General features: G+C 44.4%; 1 pseudogene; it reads left to right on the forward strand.

Annotated features, from left to right (window-relative positions):
* LOC129028714 (programmed cell death 6-interacting protein-like) overlaps nt 1-24,334 on the forward strand; it is a 100,993-nt pseudogene that overhangs the window by 26,231 nt on the left and 50,428 nt on the right.

Here is a 24,334-nt window from a genome sequence, read left to right on the forward strand (position 1 = left end):
GGAGGCCAAGATGGGAGAATCGCTTGAGGCCAGGAGTTCAAGACTAGCATGGGCAACATAGCAAGACCTTTTGTCTACAAAAAGTTTAAAAATTAGCCAGGCATAGTAGTGCATGCTTATACTCCCAGCTACCTGGGAGGCTGAGGTGGGAGGATCACTTGAGCATGAGAGTTGGAGGTTGCAGTGAACTGTGATCACACCACTGGGAAGCCATGACCCCATCCCTGCCTCCTTCCTCTGTCCTATGCTAGCAATAAATAAGTTTCCCAGCCACAAAGAATTATTAGAACCTCCTCCCCATGTGCCACCTCCAACCACCGCTAGGTATGAGACGGGGTGGCCCTACCCTCTGGAATATACAAAACCTTACATGGACACAATGTATACACTGGGGAAGGGGGGCCACCCCAGCAGCCCGTGCCCTCACCTGGTCCACAGTTAGCCCCACTGTCCTGCCTCAGCTACCTCTCTGAATAAGAAGATTGGAGCCCCCCTGAGGGAAAAGTTGCTATGATGAGAGTAAGGAGGCCATCAGGCCTCCTCCAAACAAACCAACTCCACCAGCCTCTGGCTCTTCAATAACAATCAATATCATCCAGAAATTTAAGGACTCAGCTCTGGTCAAGGTGGCAAAGGGTCTGTTTGTCTTTCCCCAGTAGACAGTAGAAAGCACACTGTGTATGATTTCAGTTGTTTTAATGTCACAGGACATAATCCCAAAAGTCCCTGTGGACCTATCTCTTCTGTTTTTGTCTGCTGTCTCTCTGTTGGTCAGGGTAGTTTCTATTTTCAGGTTCACCAGTTCTCTCCTCTCTCCTTTCCACTCTGTTGTAGAGCCTGTCTACTGAGCTATTTATTTCAATTCTTTCATTTTGTTTTGAAATTTTATTTGAGATGGAATCTCGCTCTGTCACCCAGGCTGGAGTGCAGTGGCATGATCTCCGCTCACTGCAAACTCCACCTCCCAGGCTCAAGTGATTCTTCTGCCTCAGCCTCCCAAGTAGTTGGGATTGTAGGCGCCTGCCACCACACCTGGCTGAGTTTTATATTTTTAGTAGAGACAAGGCTTCATCATGTTGGCCAGGCTGGTCTCAAACTCCTGACCTCAGGTGATCTGCCCACCCTGGCCTCTCAAAGTGCTGGGATTACAGGTGCAATTATTTCATGTTTTTATTCTTTTTTTTTTAAGACAGAGTCTCGCACTGTCGCCCAGGCTGGAGTGCAGTGGTGCCGTCTCAGCTCACTGCAAGCTCTGCCTCCCGGGTTCACGCCATTCTCCTGCCTCAGTCTCCCAAGCAGCTGGGACTACAGGCACCCACCACCACACCCGGCTAATTTTTTTGTATTTTTAGTAGAGACTGGGTTTCACCGTGTTAGCCAGGATAGTCTCGATCTCCTGACCTCATGACCCACCCACTTTGGTTTCCCAAAGGGCTGGGATTACAGGCGTGAGCCATCGTGCCTGGCCTCATGTTTTTATTCTTAAAATTTTCATTTGATTTTTCTTTATGTCTTCTATTTTACTTCTATTTTTCTACCCTTTCTTTTGATTCAGGCATTCATGTAATTGCTCACTGGGGCATTTTCATGGGATGTGCCTTAAAATTCTCTTGTTAGGGAGCCCTGGGTCCACATTTTTTTCCTGTGGTGTTTTCCTAGAGTTGGGTGGTTACTGTCTAAAAGTTTTCTGGCTTGTTGGGCTGATCCTTTACTGGGGCTTTTTTTTTTTTTTTCCTCTATTTCCATTACCATTTCCAGGTTGATTATTCTTCAGTGCCAACTATAGAATACATGAGATGACAAAACCACCCAAGTCCCAGGGGCCTTAGCCAGCCTGCCTTTCTCCACCTTTCATATTCATCTTATTTTTGTTTGAAATATAACTTCCAGGATTGTTATCTACACTTAATAGGAGAAGCAGAGAAAGGTGTTTACTCCATTTTGTCTGGAAGTGGAAGTCCATTATTTTTATTTTTTAAAGTATTTTATTTTATTTAATAATCAGCAGTACTAGTAGTTTGACAAAGCAGAAAGTGCATGCGTTTCCCTTTCAGTGTTAACTTTGAACACCTGGCTGTCTCTCTCCATGCATATTTGTGGAGATAAGTGTTGGGCATTGTAGTAAGGCGAAAAGAGAGTTGAACAGATGAATGGATGAAGAGACAGAAAGAAAACTGGCATTGTTTAGTAATAAATAGATTTAATGATGTAACAAAATTAACGTTACTCAAATTTAAAAAGAAAAATTAACTAGAGAACTAAAGAAATTGCTGTTCTTCAGGAGAACTATACTGAACAAGAGAAAATTCTTGTTTTGGAATATTTCTCTAAGAGTGAAAGAAAAAAGGTAAGCCAGTTATGAGAGACTCACTGTGTTTGTGCCCACATGATTAGACATCAACCTTGCTTACGTTTCTTCTCCCTCTCTTTTGTCCTCTATGGACTGTTTTTTAAAATGTTGTAAAATTATTTTTACTTTGTCAAGATTTACTTATTTAAATTTTTGTCTGGACCCATATTCCTGTAACTGTTTTTGTCAATTTAACAATTTAACATTTAAATTCTCATTATATCATGTGTTCTACATTGATCAATTAAGTGTTCCAACCACCCTCTTACAAGGACAAAAAAGAAAAATATGTCTGGTCTTAACAACAATGCAGTAAGCCAAAAAAGAAAAATAAAATGTATAAAGATTGGGGGAAAAAAAACAGCCCTCATTACCATTCGTCCAGTAGTAATTTTATTCCCTAGTTCTTCATTGTGATCCTTCCTTTTTTGTTGGGTGGGGGCGGGGTGGATTTAAGTATCAAGTAGTTAAAATGTTCTCTCAACCTGCATCTTGGATAATGAGAAGTGTTCTTCTCTTTGTTTTTGCATGTTTGAGAATCCCTACTAAATTTATTAGCTCCATAATACATTTTTGTTCCCAGAGTAATTCATAGCTTTTCATCTCTCTTTTTAAAAAAATCATGTTGGGTGGTGTGTGCATTTCATTAAATTTGTGTCCTTATTGAATTACTCTATAGTGCAAGCATTTTTAGAAGATTTCTTGTATTCGTTAGATCTTAGCTTTCCCAGAATGTGTTCTTCCTTTGATGTTTTTCATGCCATGTTCTTTCTGTCCTCTACTGGTGTTATTTCTGTGCATAATGATAATGACAGGATGCTTTTTAAAAAATATTATTGATCCTAACATGGCTGGTTTTAGCCAGAACTCTAATTGGCTGTGATTAGTACAGATGGGTTCTTGTAGACACTCCTCCAAAAATATTTGTGACATTTGTCTTCTCTTGTAAGCTGCATTTAATGCATTTGATGCTGCATTCTCTGTTCCTTTTTAATAGCAGTGGCCTTGGGGTGGGGGGGGGTGGGAGAACCTGTCTAAGAAAACCTTTAGCTCTTTGTTGTAGGCCTGAAGACTGTTCTTTCCCCTCTCAACTTTGAATAAATACTCCTGGGGTCTCATTCTCCCAACTCTACACGTTACCTCAAAAATTGGGAGGCCCCCGGCAGCCCCTCCCAGTGTCTGCAGGAGAGTAGTGTATAAGGGCTTCTGCTCTTGATGGTGTATTTCCTTGATTTTTCCTCTCAAGCTGCCTACTCTACCTGTATCTCCCCATCTTTTAACAATGCCTATTAAATGATGGCCCATCAGCATTGTTACTGTCATTCCTAAACTGATTTTCAAAGGATTCTTTTCTTTTTTCTATCAGAGATAAATCATTTAGGAAGAGATCATTTGAACATTCTTGTTTATAAGCCGAAGAAGGGTTTCCAAAGATGAATAGTTTGAAGATTGACAAAAATGGGGATGATTTGTGAGAGTGAATGCCTGGAGAGTATCAGAGAACACCCAGAATGTACAATAAGAGGATACATGGAAGGGCAACTTTTCCTTTGAGACAGGAAGGGAAGGACATATGGATGAAATGAGTGAATTTATACAAGTTGGATTTCCTCTCGATGGCTTCTTCTTCAGGTAACCACAAAGTCTGAGCACTGTCAAAAATAATTCTTGGGCCAGGCATCGACTCTTAGTGGATTGCCTGAGCTGAGGAGTTCGAGACCAGCCTGGGCAACATGGTGAAACCCCATCTCTGGTAAAAATACAAAAAAAATTAGCCAGGCATGGTGGCCTGTGCCTGTAATCTCAGCTACTTGGGAGGCTGAAGCACAAGAACCACTTGAACCTGGGTGGTGGAGGCTGCAGTGAGCTGAGATCCTGCCACTGCACTCCAGCCTGGGTGACAGAGCAAGACTGTCTCCAAAAAAAAAGGGGGCATGGTGGCCAGTGCCTGTAATCCCAGCACTTTGGGAGGTCGAGGTGGGTGGATCACCTGAGGTTGGGAGTTCAAGACCATACTGGCCAACATGTTGAAAAGTTGTCTTTACTAAAAATACAAAAAATTAGCTGGGTGTGGTGGCGGGCATCTGTAATCCCAGCTACTCAGGAGGCTAAGGCAGGAGAATCGCTTGAACCCAGGAGGCAGAGGTTGCAGTGAATCGAGATTGCACCACTGTACTCCAGCCTGGGCAACAAGAGCAAAACTCCATCTCAAAACAAAAACAAAAACAAATATAAAAACAAAACAAAACAAAAAACTTTCTGTACATCTCCTCAACCTTTCCTGTGACTATCAGCTTTACACATTATGTCAGGAACACTTTCTGGATAGCTAATAGAGGGTGAATATGCTTATATTTTAGGAGCCAGTGACATTCAAGAATGTTGTCGTAGACTTTACTGAGGAGGAGTGGAGACAACTGAGCCCTCTGCAGAGGAATCTGTACAGAGAAGTGATACTGGAGAACTGTAGGAATCTAATCCATGTGGGTAAGAGCCATTTTCTTTTGTAACTGAAAATCTTCCTATTTGAGGGTCTTTGCTTTTTCAGTTATTAACAGCCATGAGTCTTCATAGCATTTTATTCTGCTGGGCTTCTATAGTCCCCCAAACCAAAGGTTTTACAATCTAGTTGGCCCTCAAGACACAAGATGTTCCCAATACATTTTCCCCAGGTAAACTGTCTTTATTTTTAAAGAGTTGATTTTAGGAGCTTTCTGTGCTACTCCTCCCTTAAACCTCACAGTAGCCGTTATTCAGTGAGTCAAACACTAAGGGGTTAGGGCCAAATTTTCAGATATTTGTCTCTTTCTTTCCCCATGGTTGGGCTGTCATCCTTTCAAAGCCAGTGTTATCTCCCAGCTGGAGCTAGAAGAGGAGTTGTGGATGATGGACCGGGCACCCCAACTTGTCCAGCTGAGAAATAGAAGCATGAAGTTCTTGGAATTGGTCAATGAAGAAGGCATTTCTTACAATGTTGTCTGAGGAATTCATCTCATAGTCATATCTGTTTTCACTTATTCTTCATCTTTCTATCCTATTAGTTTCTCCTTCATATTTCTCAGAGGAAGATGTGTGCTTCCTTAACTAAGTTCATATTTCCTTTGTTTGCAAACTTCCTTCTCTTCTTTTCTCATCCATCTCTTCCCACTCGTCTCTTTTCTGTGGCATTGCAGGCATGATGACTCCTTCTCAGTCCTGCATTCTCAGCTTTGTCTTTCACAGCCTCCTTTCCTTAGTCATTTAGCTTTTCATGGCTCTTTCACCTAATAAATAGAAATACACATATTGTACATTGTCAGATCTCACTGCTTCAGAGCAAGATTTGATTAAAACTTCCTAAAAAGGGGTTTAGCCACATGTATCAAGAGTTTTAGTAATACCCTTTTAGTCATTCTTCTGACAGGACCCCTGTCTAGTAGATATCATAGAGGTCAACAATGAGTCATGAATAGTTCTATTCCCTTGGCATTGTAAGTAATTGATTTCAATATCATGGCATTGTTTCTGCAAATTATGGAATACATAAACATTGAAAAATTATTATGTTATTAGAAACATGATATGCACAGAAATTGTCAATGATGCGGATAGTACATTATGTAAAGAAAGTAATCTATGAAATTTTAACTACACTTAAATTTAGCAATAGAGGGAAATACTTAAATCAAATAACACTTATAACACATTGACTCTCCTCCCACCTTTAAATGCAGTTATTATGATATGCTATTAAGTGTAACTTTTCTCCTTATTTTGTACCCAGGCATTTCCTAAGACTTGCTATTTCTGTCCCTCCTTCCTATTCAGTGTAATGACATCCCTGTATATTTTGGTTCTTTCGCCCCCATTTGTTCAACAAACATTTATTGGGCACCATGCAGGAAAGGATCTAAAGGGAGCACTCCAAGATATTGAGGGTAGGGATTGCTGGTGTTGAAGCTGCAAGTGATTTTTCTTTCCTTCTTTATTCTCTTTCATTTCTTCTAAACTTTCCACCATGGACATATTTTCCTTTAAAAATCTAACAAACAGAAAGAAACACTCTGTATGATATATACTGTTACCATGTGCATTTTCCATAATTCCTTCCTGATTACATTTCTTCTTGCTTCTCAACCATTATTTTGGTTTCTAAAGACTGTCCTTCTACTGAAATTACGTATTCAGAGGCAATCATTAGATTTCTTCTAAAAATAGGCTAGCCTTTTTCCAGTTTTGTTCATCTTCAGTCTGTCTGACTTACTTTGCCATTTTGATTTTTGACTTTAGGTGTAATAAAAATGTATTGTGGAAATTTTAGAAAATACAAATAAGCAAAAAATAAAATTTGAAATCAGTGATCTCATGTCTTGGAGACAGATAGCTCATGGATATATGCTATGTTGTATTTATTATCTAATATCTAGAATAATCATTAGTCATCATATAAAATAACTGATCGACATTTAATTTTATGGTTTTACCATTACTGATTAAATTAGGTACCTGGGATTGAACATTTAGGTTATTGCCAATTTCTTCCTTTTATAAATGATACAGATTTAAACATCCTTATAACTGTCTTGCACATTTCTTCCATCAGAGCTTAGTATAAAATTCTTAGAAAATGAGCTTTTTGCAGCAAAGGTTATGAATAATAATCACTTAAAGTTTTTGTTAACAGGTTGTTGATTTTTTTCAGAAGGGCAGTACTAGTTTGTTCACCTATCCCTCAGTCATACCTGCATGTGACTGAACACACTGCAGTTCATGGTTTTTCATTACATTTTTATTACTGCTGAATTTTTACATTTTTCAATGTAGTTACTCACCCTTTACTTTTTATATTTTATAAATTGTCTGATCTTCTCATTAGCCCATTTTTCTTATTAATGTGAAAATATGTTTTCAGGATACAGATCTGCACTGTGCAGTACTAAAGCATTTGGCTCTTGAGGCAACTGAAACGTGGCTAGTTCTCATTGGGCTATGTTATGAGTATAAAATATACCCCAGATTTTGTAGACTTAGTAAGAAAAGAAAGACTGTAAACTATCTCAATACTTGTTATGCTGAACCCCTGTTTAAATGATAATATTTTGGATATATTGGGTTGAATAAAATATGTTCTTAAATTAATTTTACCTGTATTTTCTTACCTTTTTTAATGTGGCTACTGGAAAACTGAAAAATAAATGTGTGCATCACAGCACTTGTGGCTCTCGTTATATTTCTGCTGAAAAGCACTGATACAAATAGTCAATTCCTGTATATTTTGACTACTTTTGCCTTTTAGCTTTTTTGAATTCATTATTATTACAAAAATAAAACACACTTGATTAAAACATTCAAACTATACAGAAATTTTAAAAAATACAAATCTGCTATAAAAAATCCTTCATCCCTCTGCAGTTCCAGTGATAGCCAGTGTTAAGCCATTGAGTATAGAATCTGGGATATGTTTTGCTTATTGTAAGGTTTATGCATGAAGCCACATTATCCCTAATTTGCAACCCTCAGCCTGCAGTTACCAGAGGACTAAAAACCCAACCCTATCTTCTGAATTATTCCTTCCCTCCACCTAAGTTGTATAGGCCACTTAGCCTCATGAGGATTTCTAAGTTTTGAAAAGTAATGGCCTTGTTTGTTTTTTTTTTAGAAGAAAGTTATTTTATTAGAATAAACCATTTTTTTCTAATACAGTAGTGAAACACTACTTATTTGTGCTAATGATACCAAGTTGAGTCTTCTACTCATCTGAGGCTTTGCTGATGCTAAGCACTGTCGTGTGCTGTTAAAAATGAAGGTTCTGTCTTACCAAGAATTTGTCCTAGGCTCTAGCTAACTGCTAACGCAGTTGAAGTGGTATTGTATTGGTGGTGACTACATCTTGTGCATTGGTTGGTATATTTAGTTTCTTTATTCCACAGGGATCTGTTGTTCAATGTGGTTGATTTAAATTCCAAGCTTTAATTTTGTAATTTAAACAATGCACATGCACGTGTGTGCTTGTAAAGACAGAAGTCTGCTATTGGTCAGAATCATATAGACTGTGTCACAGATAAGGAAGCACCTGCTATTGGTTGCTTCATTACTATGGAGAAGACCTTGCCAAGTAAGTGAAACAGGTAACAGATGGGTTTAAGGTGCACAGTTGCCACTATTGCATGGGAGAAATCCCAGGTTCTATGTGGACCATGGGAATTTGGATTGAGCTGATAATGGTCAGTCTAGGAAAAGTTCCCCTAATATTCTTCAGACTTTTCTTATTGCTTCCTTCACAATTTGTCTCAATTATTGGTTGAATCAATTTTTTTCTTCCTGATTTGAGATCCCATCTTTATCAACTGCTGTATTTCCATTAATTCATTCAAGAAATGTATAGAGGGTCTTGCATCTGGAGACACAACAGTGAAGAAGACCTAAAAAAGTGCTTTCTTTCAAAGAGCTTACATTTGATCTGGGATAAAGGGGTGCAAAAATATGGAAGAGACAAACAATAAATAGAACATTAGGTATTGATGACTTCTTTGGTGAAACCAAAATGGTATATTGTGAGAAAGTGACTACAGTGAGTGACTACTTAAGACTGGGTGGTAAGGGGGGCTTTTTCAGATGGTATCATTTAACGTGAAGCATGAATGACAGAAAGGACCTGGCCTTTCAAAAACCTGGTATAAGAGTATTTCAGATGCTAAGGCAAGAGTAAGCTTTGCGAGGGTGGTACTAGAGTGCTAAGAAGTGAGATCCAAGAGATAGAGAGGGTTTGGGTCTCATAGAGCTATGGGAACCAAGGTGAGGATTTGGAGATAGGAGGGAGACATCTGGATTCTGGGGAGGCAAGAAGATCCTCAGGAGACCTTTTGGGATAGTCTGAGTGAAAGATGATGAGGGCCTGAGCAAGAGTGGTAGAAGTGAAGACAGAGATAAACAGATTTAAGATACAACAGGGCAGGGTTTCATAAAGTTGACAGGAATCTTCAATTATTAAATGTAGGAAGTAAGCTAAGAAAGGGATGTAATACTTCTAAGGTTTTGGTTTGAGTAAGTGTGGGGATAGGAGTGAAATTGACAGAAATGGGGAAGAACATAAGAACATGTTTTGGGAGCTGCAAATCAGGAATTCTGTTTTGCACATGTTAGGTGTGAGATGTTCATTGTACATCGATATGAGTGTATCAGATAAACAGTTGGGTAAAAGGCCAGAGTTCAGGAAAGGAGCAGACATGGAGATGAATTTGGAAGTCCTTGTGATATAGATGGTAATTACAGCCACAGTACTGGATGCTAAATGAAATAAAGACATAAGAGGGATTCCAGGACAGACCTGTGGGTCAGCCCATTTGCCTGGGCCTTCTGTTATTCTGTGTTACCTATAATCACTAGCTAAATTTCTTGACATTATTTCTTTTGGATCTTTATGCATATATTTACCTTTCACCTGATTAAGAAACCTGCAGAAGCTTCGCATGGCACCTACAGGAGGTGAAAACACCTCCTGTAATTTCAGGGCTCTTTGTAAACTGGGCTTCCATAATCTAGCCCTGTTCCATCTCAGTCAATCATCCTGACATCCTCTGTGGATACACTTTCTTGTGTTTGAGCCTGTTATGTGTCTTTCATCTTTTCTCTTGTCTTAGAGATGCATTTAGATTCCATTTTCCTCATGAAACATTTCACTTCTTCAGTCCAAACAGACTGCTCACATCTCTAAACTATTACTGTAGTTACTGTCTTACATTGAAATACTTACTATTTTTTATTTTCACAGATTATAATAAACATGCTTTCTTTTCAATCCTAAAGAAAAGTTATTTGAATCAAATATACACATGGCTTACAATCATACATAGAAAAGCTCAATATCACTGATCATTAGAGAAATGCAAATCAAAATAACAAGGAAAAACTCTATATCTAAATGGCCTAAGCATCCTTTTAAAAGGCAGAAATGGTTGGAATAGGTTAAAAACAACAAAACTACATGCTGCCTTTAAAAAATGAACTTTAAACATAAATTCACAAATAGTATAGACAAACATGTTTGAAAAAGATACGGCACACTCATCTAAAAAGAAAGCTGGAGCGGCTATATTAATAACAGGCAAAGTCGATTTCAGAACAAAGAATATTGGTAGAGGTAAAGAAAGAAAAATGATAGAATCATCTCAACCGATGCAGAAAGGCATTTGACAAAATGTAACATCAATTCCTGCAAACAGTATTAGAAAGCACCTTCCTGAATGTAATCAAGGACATACACAAATACAAGCTACAGTTAACAGCAGCTGACATTATTCTTAATAGTCAAAGAATGAATGCATTACCCCTATGTTTAAAAAAAAGACGGATGCCTCTGTTCTATTCAATAGCATTGGAGTTTCTAGCCAATGCAATAAGGAAAGCAGAAGAAATAAAACATATGGAGAATGGCAGGAAGAAGTAAAACTATCTTTGTTTGCATATTATGTGATTGTCTACATAGAAAATCCCATGGAATTTACCAACAGGCTGCCTGGCTTAGTGTTAAAGGCGTGCCCAACACATAGCCAAGAGGCCTTTGGCAAAAACTGGGAGACTTTGCTTCCCAGTGTTTAGGGAAATCTCTCCAATAGTTCCTGACTGCTAAGCGAACTGATCCAGGACTTCATTACAACAAAAAATACAGACTTTACAGATTTAGTTCAGAAATATGACTAAAACGATACTAAATAATCACAATAACAAAACCTGGGGCAGGTGGGCAAATCTGATTTCCAGAGTTGCCATGTAATTTAAAGTGTCCAGTTTCCAACAAAAATATGTTAAGAAACATGCAAGTAAATAAGAATATATGGCCCAAAGGGGTAAAAGCAGTCAGTAGAGAACTGTTGTTGAGGAAATCCAGATGTTGGACTGACTAGACAAAGACTAAGTTGGCTATTTTAAATCAGTGACTTCAAAGAGCTAAAGGAAACCATGTCAGAAGAACTGTAGGAAAGTATGAGGGCAGTGTCTCACAAAATAGTAAATATTGGATCAGGAAAAAGAATTAATCAGTACTAGGCCTAATACCTGGGTGATGAAATAATCTGTACAACAAACCCCCATGACATAAGTTTACCTATGTAACAAACCCACACATTTACCCTTGAACTTAAAGTTTAAAAAAAAAGAAATAGAAAATATTTTTTTTAAAGAACCAAATAGAAAATCTGGAGTGGACAAGCACAATAACTAAAATGAGAAATTTACTAGACGGGCTAAATAGCAGAGTTGAACAGTCAGAAAAAGAATTAGGGAACTTCAAGTTAGGTCAAGTGAGATTATATAATTAGAGTAACAGAAAGAAAAAGATAATGATTGAAAACTTCCAAAATTTGATTTTTTAAAAACACCAAAAGCTCAACAAATTCCAGAAACGATAAACTCAGAGATACCTCATGATAAAAAATTTGATAGACCCAACATCATACAAAGTATGTTCCCCAACCACAATGGAATAAAATTAGGAAACTGACAGAAGAAAAGTAGAGAAATTCACAAATATGTAGAAATTAACCAACACACTATTCAAAGGACAGTAGGTCAAAAAGGAAATAACAAAGGAAATTAGAAAATACCTATAGATGAAGAAAAAGAAAACACAACAAAACCTATGGGATGCAGCTAAAGCAAGTGCTTAGTGTGAAACACACAGCTGTAAGCACCTATATGAGGAATAAATCACCAACATTTTACTACAAGGAAGTAAAAAAGAAAGGCCAACTAAACTCAAAGCAAAAACATGGAAGGAAATAGTAAAGATTAAAATAGAAGTAAATACATTGGAGAATGGGAAAATGTAGAGAAAATCAACAAAATAATACTTTGTAAAGATTAGGAGAATTGACAAACTTATAGTTGAGACTCACGAAGAAAAGTAGAGAGAGCAAAAAAAGAGAGAGAAGGAAGGGGAGACAGAGCTGGAGAGAGAGAGACAAAATATTTAATTACTACAACTGAGAATAAAAGGACATTATTGCTGACCTCAGATAAATAAAAGGGTTACGAGGAAATAAAATTAACAATGGTATTACAACAAATTAGATAACATAGATGAAATGGAAAAATTGCTAGAAGCACAAACTACCAAAGCTGACTAAAGAAGTAATAGAAATTTGATCCATAAATCTATTTTGAAAAAGTTTGGCCGCTTTTTTGAAAAAAAAGAAATATGATCTAATCATTCCATTCTTAAGGATTTAGCCAAGAACAATATATGTTCATACAAAGATTCATATATTAATATTCATTGCAACTTTATTTTAATAGCCAGAAAGTGGAAACAACCCAAATTTCTATCAGCAATTGAATGGATGTGTTATATTCATACTTACTACTAAGCAATAAAAAAGGAATGAATCATTGATCAATGCTACAGTATAGATGAATCTGAAAATAATTAAGCTGATGATAGAAGACAGAAAAAAGTACACATAATGCATGATTTCACTTACATACATTTTAAAGAATGCAAAATTTCACAGAAAGCACATGAGCGATTATCCGGAGCTAAAGAGTGGGACAGGGATGAGTGGAAAGAAGGAATTACAAAGAAGCACAAGGAAAGTTTTTGGGGTGATTGAAATGTTTGTATTGTCCTGATAGTTTCACAGTTATATACATAGGCCAACCAATCTATCAAACTGTGCACTTTAATTATGTTCACTTCATTGTATTTCTCTTGTGCTTCAATAAAGCTGTTTAAAAATGACATATGCATAATTTAATCAGTAGCTATAGAAATGCTCTTTTCTGTTGTTGTTGTTGTTTTTGTTCTTTTTTTTGGTAGAGACGGGGTTTTTCCATGTTGATCAGGCTGGTCTCAAACTCCCGACCTCAGGTGATCCGCCCTCCTTGGCCTCCCGGGGTGCTAGGATTGCAGGCCTGAGCCACTGCACAGGGCCCAGTTTATTAATCAGAAAGGAACAGATCGGCCTGGCTTGGTGGCTCACGCTTGTGATCCCAGGACTTTGGACGGCCGAGTGCGGTGGATCACTGGAGCCTAGGAGTTCCAGGCCGGCCTGGGCAACATGGTGAAACCCGGTCTCTCTTTTTTTAAATTTATTTATTTATTTATTTATTTATTTATTTATTTTGAGGCGGAATTTCGCTCTTGTTGCCTAGGCTGGAATGCAGTGGCGCGGTCTCGGCTCCCTGCTGCCTCCGCCTCCCGGGTTTGGGTGGTTCTCCTGCCTCAGCCTCCCGAGTGGCTGGAATTGCAGGTGTGAACCCCCATGCCCGGCTTTTTTTTTTTTTTTTCGTAGAGACGGAGTTTCTGCATGTTGGTCAGGCTGGCCTGGAGCTCCCGAACTCGGGTGATCTGCCTGCCTTGGCCTCCCGGGGTGCTGGGTTTGCAGGTGTGAGCCACTGCGCCCGGCCCAATTTATTAAGCAGAAAGGAATTGATCGGCCTGGCGTGGCCCTAGACTTCGGACGGCGGAGTGCGGCCGATCGCTTGAGCGTAGGAGTTCCAGACCAGCCTGGGCAACATGGAGAAACCCGGTCTCTCTTTTTATTGTATTTATTTATTTTATTCGAGGCGGAATGTCCCTCTTGTTGCCCAGGCTGGAGTGCAGTGCTGCGGTCTCGGCTCGCCGTGGCCTCCGCCTCCGGGTTTGGGTGGTTCTCCTGCCTCAGCCTCCCGAGTGACAGGGATTGCAGGCGTGAGCCACCATGCCCGGCTTTTTTTTTTTTTTTTTCCTTCTTTGGTAGAAAAGGGGTTTCTCCATGTTGGCGAGGCTGGTCTCAAACTCCGGACCTCGGGTGATCCACCCACCTCGGCCTCCCGCGGTGCTGGGATTGCAGGTGTGAGCCACCGCGCCCAGCTCAATTTATGAACCAGAAGGGAATAGATCGGCCTGGCGTGGTGGCTCACGCTTGTAGTCCCAGGACTTTGGACGGCCGAGTGCAGATGATCGGTTGAGCCTATGAGATCCAGACTGGCCTGGGCAACATGGTGAAACCTGGTCCCTTTTTTTTGTCTTTTTGAGTGGAGTTTTGCTCTTGTTGCCCAGGGTGGAGGGCAGTGGCACGGTCTAGGCTCGTCGTGGCCTCCGCCTCCTGGGTTTGGGTGATTCTCCTGCCTCAGCCTCCTGAGTGGCTGAGATTAGAGGCAGGAGCCACCATGCCCGGTTTTTTTTTGTTTTTGTTTTTTTTGTTTTTTTTTTTGGTAGAGACAGGATTTCTGCATGTTGGTTAGACTGGCCTGGCGCTCCCCACGTCTGGAGATCTGCCCTCGTTGGCCTCCCGGTGTGTTGGGATTGCAGGTGTGAGCCACTGCGCCCGGCCCAATTTACTAAGCAGAAAGGAATAGGTCGGCCTGGCATGGCTCCAGACCTCGGACGGCTGAGCGCGGCCGATCGCTTGAGCCTAGGAGTTCCAGACCGGCCTGTGCAACAAGGAGAAACTGGTCTCTCTTTTTATTTTCTTTATTTATTTTATTTGAGGCAGAATTTCGCTCTTGTTTCCCAGGCTGGAGTGCAGTGGCGCAGTCTCGGCTTGCCGTGTCCTCCGCCTCCCTGGTTTGGGTGGTTCTCCCGCCTCAGCCTCTCGAGTGACTGGGATTACAGGCGTCAGCCACCATGCCCGGCTTTTTTTGTTTGTTTGTTTTTTGGGTACACACGGGTTTTCTCCATGTTGGTGAGGCTGGTCTCAATCTCCGGACCTCGGGTGATCCACCCTCCTCAGCCTCCCGGGGAGCTGGGATTGCAGCTGTGAGCCACTGCGCGGGGCCCAGTTTATTAACCAGAAGGGAATAGATCGGCCTGGCGTGGTGGCTCATGCTTGTAGACCCAGGACTTTGGACGGCCTGTGCAGATGATCGGTTGAGCCTATGATTACCAGACTGGCCTGGGCAACATGGTGAAATCTGGTCCTTTTGTTTGTTTGTTTTTGAGTGGAGTTATGCTCTTGTTGCCCAGGGTGGAATGCAGTGGCGTGGTCTCAGCTGGCCGTGGCCTCTGTCTCCCGGGTTTGGGTGGTTCTCCTGCCTCAGCCTCCCCAGTGGCTGCGATTATAGGCAGGAGCCACCATGCCCGGCTTTTTTTTTTTTTTTTGGTAGAGACGGGGTTTCTGCATGTTGGTCAGGCTGGCCTGTAGCTCCAGACCTCGGGTGATCCGCCTGCCGTGTCCTCCTGGGGTGCTGGGATTGCAGGTGTGAGCCACAGCGCCCGGCTCAATTTCTTAATCAGAAGGGAATAGATCGGCCTGGGTGGTGGCTCAGGCTTGTAGTCCCAGGACTTTTGACGGCCGAGTGCAGATGATCGCTTGAGCCTATGAGTACCAGACTGGCCTGGGCAACATGGTGAAACCTGGTCCCTTTTTTTTTCTTTTTGAGTGGAGTTTTGCTCTTTTTGCCCAGGGTGGAGTGCAGTGGCACTGTCTCGGCTTGCCGTGGCCTGCGCCTCCCTGGTTTGGGTGGTTCTCCTGCCTCAGCCTCCCGAGTGACTGGGATTGCAGGCATGAGCCACCATGCCTGGCTTTTTTTTTTTTTTTTGGTAGAGACAGGGTTTCTGCATGTTGGTCAGCCTGGCCTGGAGCTCCCCACCTCGGGTGGTCTGCCCGCCTTGTCCTCCCGGGGTGCTGGGGTTGCAGGTGTGAGCCACTGCGCCAGGCCCCATTTCTTAAGCAGAAAGCAATAGATAGGCCTTGCGTGGCTCTGGACTGCGGCCGGCCGAGCATAGCCTATCACTTGAGCCTAGGAGTTCCAGACCGGCCTGGGCAACATGGTGAAACCGGTCTCTCTTTTTATTTTATTTACTTATTTTATTTGAGGCGGAATTTCGCTCTTGTTGCTCAGGGTGGAGTGCAGTGGCGGGGTCTCGCCTCGCCGTGGCCTCCGCCTCCCTGATTTGGGTGGTTCTCCTGCCTCAGCCTCCCGAGTGGCTGAGATTACAGGCAGGAGTCACCATGCCCAGCTTTTTTTTTGCTTTTTTTTTTTTTTTTGGTACAGACGGGTTTTCTCCATGTTGGTGAGGCTCGTCTCAATCTCCGGATCTGGGGTGATCCACCCGCCTCGGCCTCCCGGTGTGCTGGGATTGCAGGTGTGAGCCACCGTGCCCAGCCCAATTTATTAACCAGAGAGAATAGATCAGCCTGGCATGGTGGCTCACGCTTGTAGTCCCAGGACTTTGGATGGGCGAGTGCAGATGATCGCTTGAGCCTATGAGTTGCAGACTGGCCTGGGCAACATGGTGAAACCTGGTCCCTTCTGTTTGTTTGTTTTTGAGTGGAATTTTGCTCTTGTTGCACAGGGTGGAGTGCAGTGGCACGGTCTAGGCTCACCGTGGCCTCCGACTCCCGGGTTTGGGTGGTTCTCCTGCCTCAGCCTCCCGAGTGGCTGGGATTACAGGCAGGAGCCACCATGCCCGGCTTTTTTTTTTTTTTTTGGTAGAGACGGGGTTTCTGCATGTTGCTCAGGCTGGCCTGTAACTCCCGACCTCGAGTGATCCGCCCGTTTTGTCCTCTTGGGGTGCTGGGATTGTAGGTGTGAGCCACTGTGCCTGGGTCAGTTTATTAATCAGAAGGGAATAGATCGGTCTGGCTTGTTGGCTCGCGCTTGTAGTCCCAGGACTTTGGACGGCCGAGTGCAGATGATTGCTTGAGCCTGTGATTACCACACTGTCCTGGGCAACATGGTGAAATCTTGTCCCTTTTCTTTTTCTTTTTGAGTGGAGTTTTGCTCTTGTTGCCCAGGCTGGAGTGCAGTGGTGCGGTCTTGGCTCGCCGTGGCCTCTGCCTCCCGGGTTTTGGTGGTTCTCCTGCCTCAGCCTCCCGAGTGACTGGGATTGCAGGCGTGAGCCACCATGCCTGGCTTTTTTTTTTTTTTGGTAGAGACGGGGTTTCTGCATGTTGGTCAGCCTGGCCTGGAGCTCCCCACCTCGGGTGGTCTGCCTACCTTGTCCTCCCGGGATGCTGGGGTTGCAGGTGTGAGCCACTGCGCCTGGCCCAATTTCTTAAGCAGAAAGCAATACATAGGCCTGGCGTGGCTCTGGACTGCGGACGGCCGAGCATAGCCTATCACTTGAGCCTAGGAGTTCCAGACTGTCCTGGGCAACATGGTGAAACCGGTCTCTCTTTTTATTTTATTTACTTATTTTATTTGAGGCGGAATTTCACTCTTGTTGCTCAGGGTGGAGTGCAGTGGCGGGGTCTCGACTCGCCGTGGCCTCCGCCTCCCTGATTTGGGTGGTTCTTCTGCCTCAGCCTCCCGAGTGGCTGGGATTACAGGCAGGAGTCACCCTGCCCGGCTTTTTTTTTCTTTTTTTCTTTTGGTAGATACAGGGTTTCTCCATGTTGGTCGGGCTGGCCAGGAGCTCCCGTCTTCAGGTGATACGCCTGCTTGTGCCTCCCGGGGTGCTGGGATTGCAGGTGTGAGCCACTGCAGCCCTGCTCAATTTATTGATCAGAAAGGAATAAATCGGCCTGGCGTGGTGGCTCACACTTGTAGTCCCAGGATTTTGGACGGCGAAGTGCAGATGATCGCTTGAGCCTATGATTCCCAGACTGGCCTGGGCAACATGGTGAAACCTGGTCCCTTTTTTTTTTTTCTTTTTGAGTGGAGTTTTGCTGTTGTTGCGCAGGTTGGTGTGCAGTGGTGCGGTCTCTGCTCGCAGTGGCCTCCGCCTCACGGGTTTGGGTGGTTCTTCTGCCTTAGCCTCCCGAGTGGCTGGGATTACAGGCAGGTGCCACCATGCTCGCCTTTTTTTTTTTTTTTTTTGGTACAGACGGGGTTTCTGCATGTTGGTCAGGCTGGCCTGTAGGTCCAGACCTCGGGTGATCCGCCCTCCTTGGCCTCCGGGTTGCTGGGATTGCAGGTGTGACCCACTGCACCCGGCCCAATTTATTAAGCAGAAAGGAATAGATCGGCCTGGCGTGGCTCTGGACTTCAGACAGCAGAGCGTGGCCGATGGCTTGAGCCTAGGAGTTCCAGACCGGCCTGGGCAACATGGTGAAACCGGTCTGTCTTTTAATTTTATTTATTTATTTTATTTGAGGCGGAATTTTCCTCTTGTTGCCCAGGCTGGAGTGCAGTGGCGCGGTCTCGGCTAGCTGTGGCCTCCGCCTCCCTGGTTTGGGTGGTTCTCCTGCCTCAGCCTCCCGAGTGACTGGGATTGCAGGCGTGAGCCACCATGCCCGGCTTTTTTTTTTTTTTTTTTTTTTTGATACAGACGGGTTTTCTCTATGTTGGTGAGGCTGGTCTCAATCTCCGGACCTCGGGTGATCCACCTGCCTCGGCCTCCCGGTTTGCTGGGTTTGCAGGTGTGAGCCACTGTGCCCCGCCCAATTTATTAACCAGAAGGGAATAGATCGGCCTGGCATGGTGGCTCACGTTTGTAGTCCCAGTACATTGGATGGGCGATTGCAGATGATCGCTTGAGCCTATGAGTTGCAGACTGGCCTGGGCAACATGGTTAAACCTGGTCCCTTTTGTTTGTTGGTTATTGAGTGGAATTTTGCTCTTGTTGCCCAGGGTGGAGTGCAGTGGCACGGTCTCGGCTCACCGTGGCCTCCGCCTCCCGGGTTTGGGTGGTTCTCCTGCCTCAGCCTTCCTAGTGGCTGGGATTACAGGCAGGAGCCACCATGCCCGGTTTTTTTTTTTTTTTTTTTTTTTGGTAGACACGGGGTTTCTGCATGTTGGTCAGGCTTTCCTGGAGCTCCCAACCTCACGTGATCCGCCTGCCTTGTCCTCCTGGGGTGCTGGGATTGCAGGTGTGAGCCACGGTGCCTGGCTCAATTTATTATTCAGAAGGGAATAGATCAGTCTGGCGTGGTGGCTTACGCTTGTAGTCCCAGGACGTTGGACGGCCGAGTGCAGACGATCGCTTGAGCCTTTGAGTTCCAGACTGTGCTGGGCAACATGGTGAAACCTGGTCCCTTTTTTTTGTTTGTTTTTGAGTGGAATTTTGGCTCTTGTTGCCCAGGGTGGAGTGCAGTGGCGTGGTCTCGGTTTGCTGCGGCCTCCGCCTCCCAGGTTTGGGTGGTTCTCCTGCCTCAGCCTCCCGAGTGGCTGCGATTATAGGCAGGAGCCACCATGCTTGGCTTTTTTTTTTTTTTGGTAGAGACGGGGTTTCTGCATGTTGGTCTGGCTGGCCTGTAACTCCCGACCTCAAGTGATCCACCCGCCTTGTCCTCTTGGGGTGCTGGGATTGCAGGTGTGAGCCACTGTGCCTGGCTCAATTTATTAATCAGAAGGGAATAGATCGGTCTGGCGTGGTGGCTTACGCTTGTAGTCCCAGAACTTTGGACGGCCGAGTGCAGATGATCACTTGAGCCTTTGTGTTCCAGACTGTCCTGGGCAACATGGTGAAACCCTTTTTTTTGTTTGTTTTTGAGTGGAATTTTGCTCTTGTTGCCCAGGGTGGAGTGCAGTGGCATGGTCTCGGTTCGCCGTGGCCTCTGCCTCCCAGGTTTGGGTGGTTCTCCTGTCTCAGCCTCCCGAGTGGCTGGGATTATAGGCAGGCGCCACCATCCCCGGCTTTTTTTTTTTTTTTTTGGTGGAGACGGGGATTCTGCATGTTGGTCAGGCTGACCTGGTGCTCGCGACCTCGGGTGATCTGCCTGCCTTGGCCTCCCGGGGTGCTGGGAATGCAAGGGTGAGGCACTGTGCCCAGCTCAATTAATTAAGCAGAAAGTAGTAGATCGGCCTGGCGTGGCTCTGGTCTTCGGACGGCCGAGCGCGGCCAATCGCTTGAGCCTAGGAGTTCCAGATCAGCCTGGGCAACATGGTGAAACCGGTCTGTCTTTTTATTTTATTTATTTATTTTATTGGAGGCGGAATGGCCCTCCTGTTGCCCAGGCTGGAGTGCAGTGGTGCGGTCTCGGCTCGCCGTGGCCTCTGCCTCCTGGGTTTGGGTGGTTCTCCTGCCTCAGCCTCCCGAGTGACTGGGATTGCAGGCGTGAGCCACCACGCCTGGCTTTTTTTTTTTTGGTAGAGATGGGGTTTCTGCATGTTGGTCAGCCTGGCCTGGAGCTCCCCACCTCGGGTGGTCTGCCCGCCTTGTCCTCCCGGGGTGCTGGGGTTGCAGGTGTGAGCCACTGCGCCCGGCCCCATTTCTTAAGCAGAAAGCAATAGATAGGCCTTGCGTGGCTCTGGACTGCGGCCGGCCGAGCATAGCCTATCACTTGAGCCTAGGAGTTCCAGACCGGCCTGGGCAACATGGTGAAACCGGTCTCTCTTTTTATTTTATTTACTTATTTTATTTGAGGCGGAATTTCGCTCTTGTTGCTCAGGGTGGAGTGCAGTGGCGGGGTCTCGCCTCGCCGTGGACTTCGCCTCCCTGATTTGGGTGGTTCTTCTGCCTCAGCCTCCCGAGTGGCTGGGATTACAGGCAGGAGTCACCATGCCTGGCTTTTTTTTTCTTTTTTCTTTTTGGTAGATACAGGGTTTCTCCATGTTGGTCGGGCTGGCCAGGAGCTCCCGTCCTCAGGTGATACGCCTGCTTGTGCCTCCCGGTGTGCTGGGATTGCAGGTGTGAGCCACTGCAGCCCGGCCCAATTTATTAACCAGAGAGAATAGATCAGCCTGGCGTGGTGGCTCACGCTTGTAGTCCCAGGACTTTGGACGGCCAAGTGAAGATGATCGCTGGAGCCTATGATTCCCAGACTGGCCTGGGCAACATGGTGAAACCTGGTCCCTTTTTTTTTTTCTTTTTGAGTGGAGTTTTGCTGTTGTTGCCCAGGTTGGTGTGCAGTGGTGCGGTCTCCGCTCGCAGTGGCCTCCACCTCACGGGTTTGGGTGGTTCTCCTGCCTCAGCCTCCCGAGTGGCTGGGATTACAGACAGGTGCCACCATGCTCGCCATTTTTTTTTTTTTTTTTGGTAGAGACGGGGTTTCTGCATGTTGGTTAGGCTGGCCTGTAGGTCCAGACCTCGGGTGATCTGCCCTCCTTGGCCTCCGGGGTGCTGGGATTGCAGGTGTGACCCACTGCACCCGGCCCAGTTTATTAAGCAGAAAGGAATAGATCGGCCTGGCGTGGCTCTGGACTTCAGACAGCCGAGCGTGGCCGATGGCTTGAGCCTAGGAGTCCCAGACCGGCCTGGGCAACATGGTGAAAACGGTCTGTCTTTTTATTTTATTTATTTATTTTATTTGAGGCGGAATGGCCCTCCTGTTGCCCAGGCTGGAGTGCAGTGGCGCGGTCTCGGCTAGCTATGCCCTCCGCCTCCCTGGTTTGGGTGGTTCTCCTGCCTCAGCCTCCCAAGTGACTGGGATTGCAGGCGTGAGCCACCATGCCCGGCTTTTTTTTTTTTTTTTTTTTTTTCTTTAATACAGACGGGTTTTCTCCATGTTGGTGAGGCTGGTCTCACTCTCCGGACCTCGGGTGATCCACCCGCCTCGGCCTCCCGGGGTGCTAGGATTGCAGGTGTGAGCCACCGCGCCCAGCCCAGTTTATTAACCAGAAGGGAATAGATCGGCCTGGCGTGGTGGCTCACGCTTGTAGTCCCAGGACTTTGGATGGCCGAGTGCAGATGATCGCTTGAGCCTATGAGTTGCAGACTGGCCTGGGCAACATGGTTAAACCTGGTCCCTTTTGTTTGTTTGTTATTGAGTGGAGTTTTGCTCTTGTTGCCCAGGGTGGTGTGCAGTGGCACGGTCTCGGCTCACAGTGGCCTCCGCCTCCCGGGTTTGGGTGGTTCTCCTGCCTCAGCCTCCCTAGTGGCTGGGATTACAGGCAGGAGCCACCATGCCCGGCTTTTTTTTTTTTTTTTTTTTTGTAGAAACGGGGTTTCTACATGTTGGTCGGCTTTCCTGGAGCTCCCAACCTCACGTGATCCGCCTGCCTTGTCCTCCTGTGGTGCTGGGATTGCAGGTGTGAGCCATGGTGCCTGGCTCAATTTCTTATTCAGAAGGGAATAGATCGGTCTGGCGTGGTGGCTTACGCTTGTAGTCCCAGAACTTTGGACGGCCGAGTGCAGATGATCACTTGAGCCTTTGTGTTCCAGACTGTCCTGGGCAACATGGTGAAACCCTTTTTTTTGTTTGTTTTTGAGTGGAATTTTGCTCTTGTTGCCCAGGGTGGAGTGCAGTGGCATGGTCTCGGTTCGCCGTGGCCTCTGCCTCCCAGGTTTGGGTGGTTCTCCTGTCTCAGCCTCCCGAGTGGCTGCGATTATAGGCAGGAGCCACCATGCCCGGCTTTTTTTTTTTTTTTTTTTTTTTTTTTGGTAGAGACGGGGATTCTGCATGTTGGTAAGGCTGACCTGGTGCTTGCGACCTCGGGTGATCTGTTCTCCTTGGCCTTAATAAAGTAGTTTAGAGTCGCTGGTGTTTATATCTGCTTTAGTTCAGAATGAGAAGGCTAGAATTGGTTTGCAAGCAAGTTGAATACTGGCCTTTATTACACAGGAGGCCACCTAAGTACTGTAGCAAGGAGGGCTTTACTTTATGGTACTACTCTTTGGCACAAACATACAAATGTAGTGTTGTTCTGGTTCTCCTAGATTGGTTTGTTGAGTGTGTTTTGTAAGGAGCCTTATTTTGCCCGGTGGTCAATGCCTTGCACATGATGCAAGATCTTGAATTCCAAAGTGATTGAATTCTGTAAGTAATAGGGACCTGTTGTAGATTCTTTGTTAAAAGTTATTTTTCAATTGTGATACAATATACACAATATGCCTTCTTAACCATTTTAAGTGTACACTTCAGTGGTATTAAGTACATTTACATTATTGTACAAACATCATCTGGAGAACTCTTTTTCACCTTATGAAACTGAAACTCTGCACAGTAAATGATAACTTCACAGACTCGGGCGGTGGCTCATGCCAGTAATCCCAGCATTTTGGGAGGCTGAAGTGGGAGGATTGCTGGAACCAACGAGTTAAAAACCAGCCTAGGCAACATAGTGAGTCCCTGTCTCTACAAAAGATACCAAAATTAGCTGGGTGTGGTGGCCTGTGCCTGTAGTCCCAGCTACTCAGGAGGTGGAGGTAGGAGGATTCATTGAGCCCAAGAGGTAGAGGCTGCAAGGAGTGTGATTGCACTAGTGCACTCCAGCCTTGGTGACGGAGTGAGACCCTGTCTCAAAAGAAAAAAAAAGAATTATAATGTCCCATTCTTCCCTCCCCCCTCAACCCTTGGCAACTAGCATTCTTTCAGTCTCTGAATTTAACTGTAGGTACCTCATACAAGTGGAGTCATAGACTGCATTTAAAAAAATTTCACAAGATGATATTTATTATCTTAATCATTTTTAAGTGTACAGTTCACTAGTGTTGGGTGTATTTCACATTGTTGTAAAATACATCTCCAGAACTTTTTCATCTAGCTAATCTGAATTAATGTACTAATTGAATAACAATCCCCCTCCCCCTACCACCATCCCTGATAACCATCATTCTGATTTCTGTCTCTATGAATTTGATTACTCTAGGTAACTCATATAAGTGGAATCACACAATATTTGTCTTTTTATGACTTATTTCATTTAGCTTAATGTCCTCAAGATTCATCCGTGTTATAGCATATGATTTCCTTCTTGTTTAAGGCTCACTAATATTCCATTGTATGTATATACCACATTTTGTTTATATATTCATCAGATCACAGACACTTGGGTTGCTTTCATGTTTGGCTTTGTGAATAATGCTGCTATGAACATGGGCATACATATATATGTCTTTGAGACTCTGCTTTCATTTTTTGGGGGGTGTATACCCAAAAGTGGAATTGCTGGATAAAATAGCAATTCTATTTTTAATATTTTGAGGACCCGCCATATTGTTTTCCACAGCAGTTGCACTTTTTTTAATTTTTATTTTTTATTTTGAGATAGGGTCTCTCTCTGTCACTCATGCTGGAGTATAGTGGCATGATCATAGCTCACTGCAGCCTTGAACTCCTGGGCTCTGGTGGTCCTCCTGCCTCCGAGTAGCTAGGACTATAGACATGCACTACCGTTACCTGGCTGTTTAAAAACAATTTTTTTTTTTGTAGAGATGGGGTCTTGCTGTGTTGCTCAGGCTGACCTCAAACTCTTGGCTTC

The sequence above is a fragment of the Pongo pygmaeus genome, chromosome 16 (assembly GCF_028885625.2).
Source record: "Pongo pygmaeus isolate AG05252 chromosome 16, NHGRI_mPonPyg2-v2.0_pri, whole genome shotgun sequence".
In the NCBI taxonomy this organism is placed as follows: domain Eukaryota; kingdom Metazoa; phylum Chordata; class Mammalia; order Primates; family Hominidae; genus Pongo; species Pongo pygmaeus.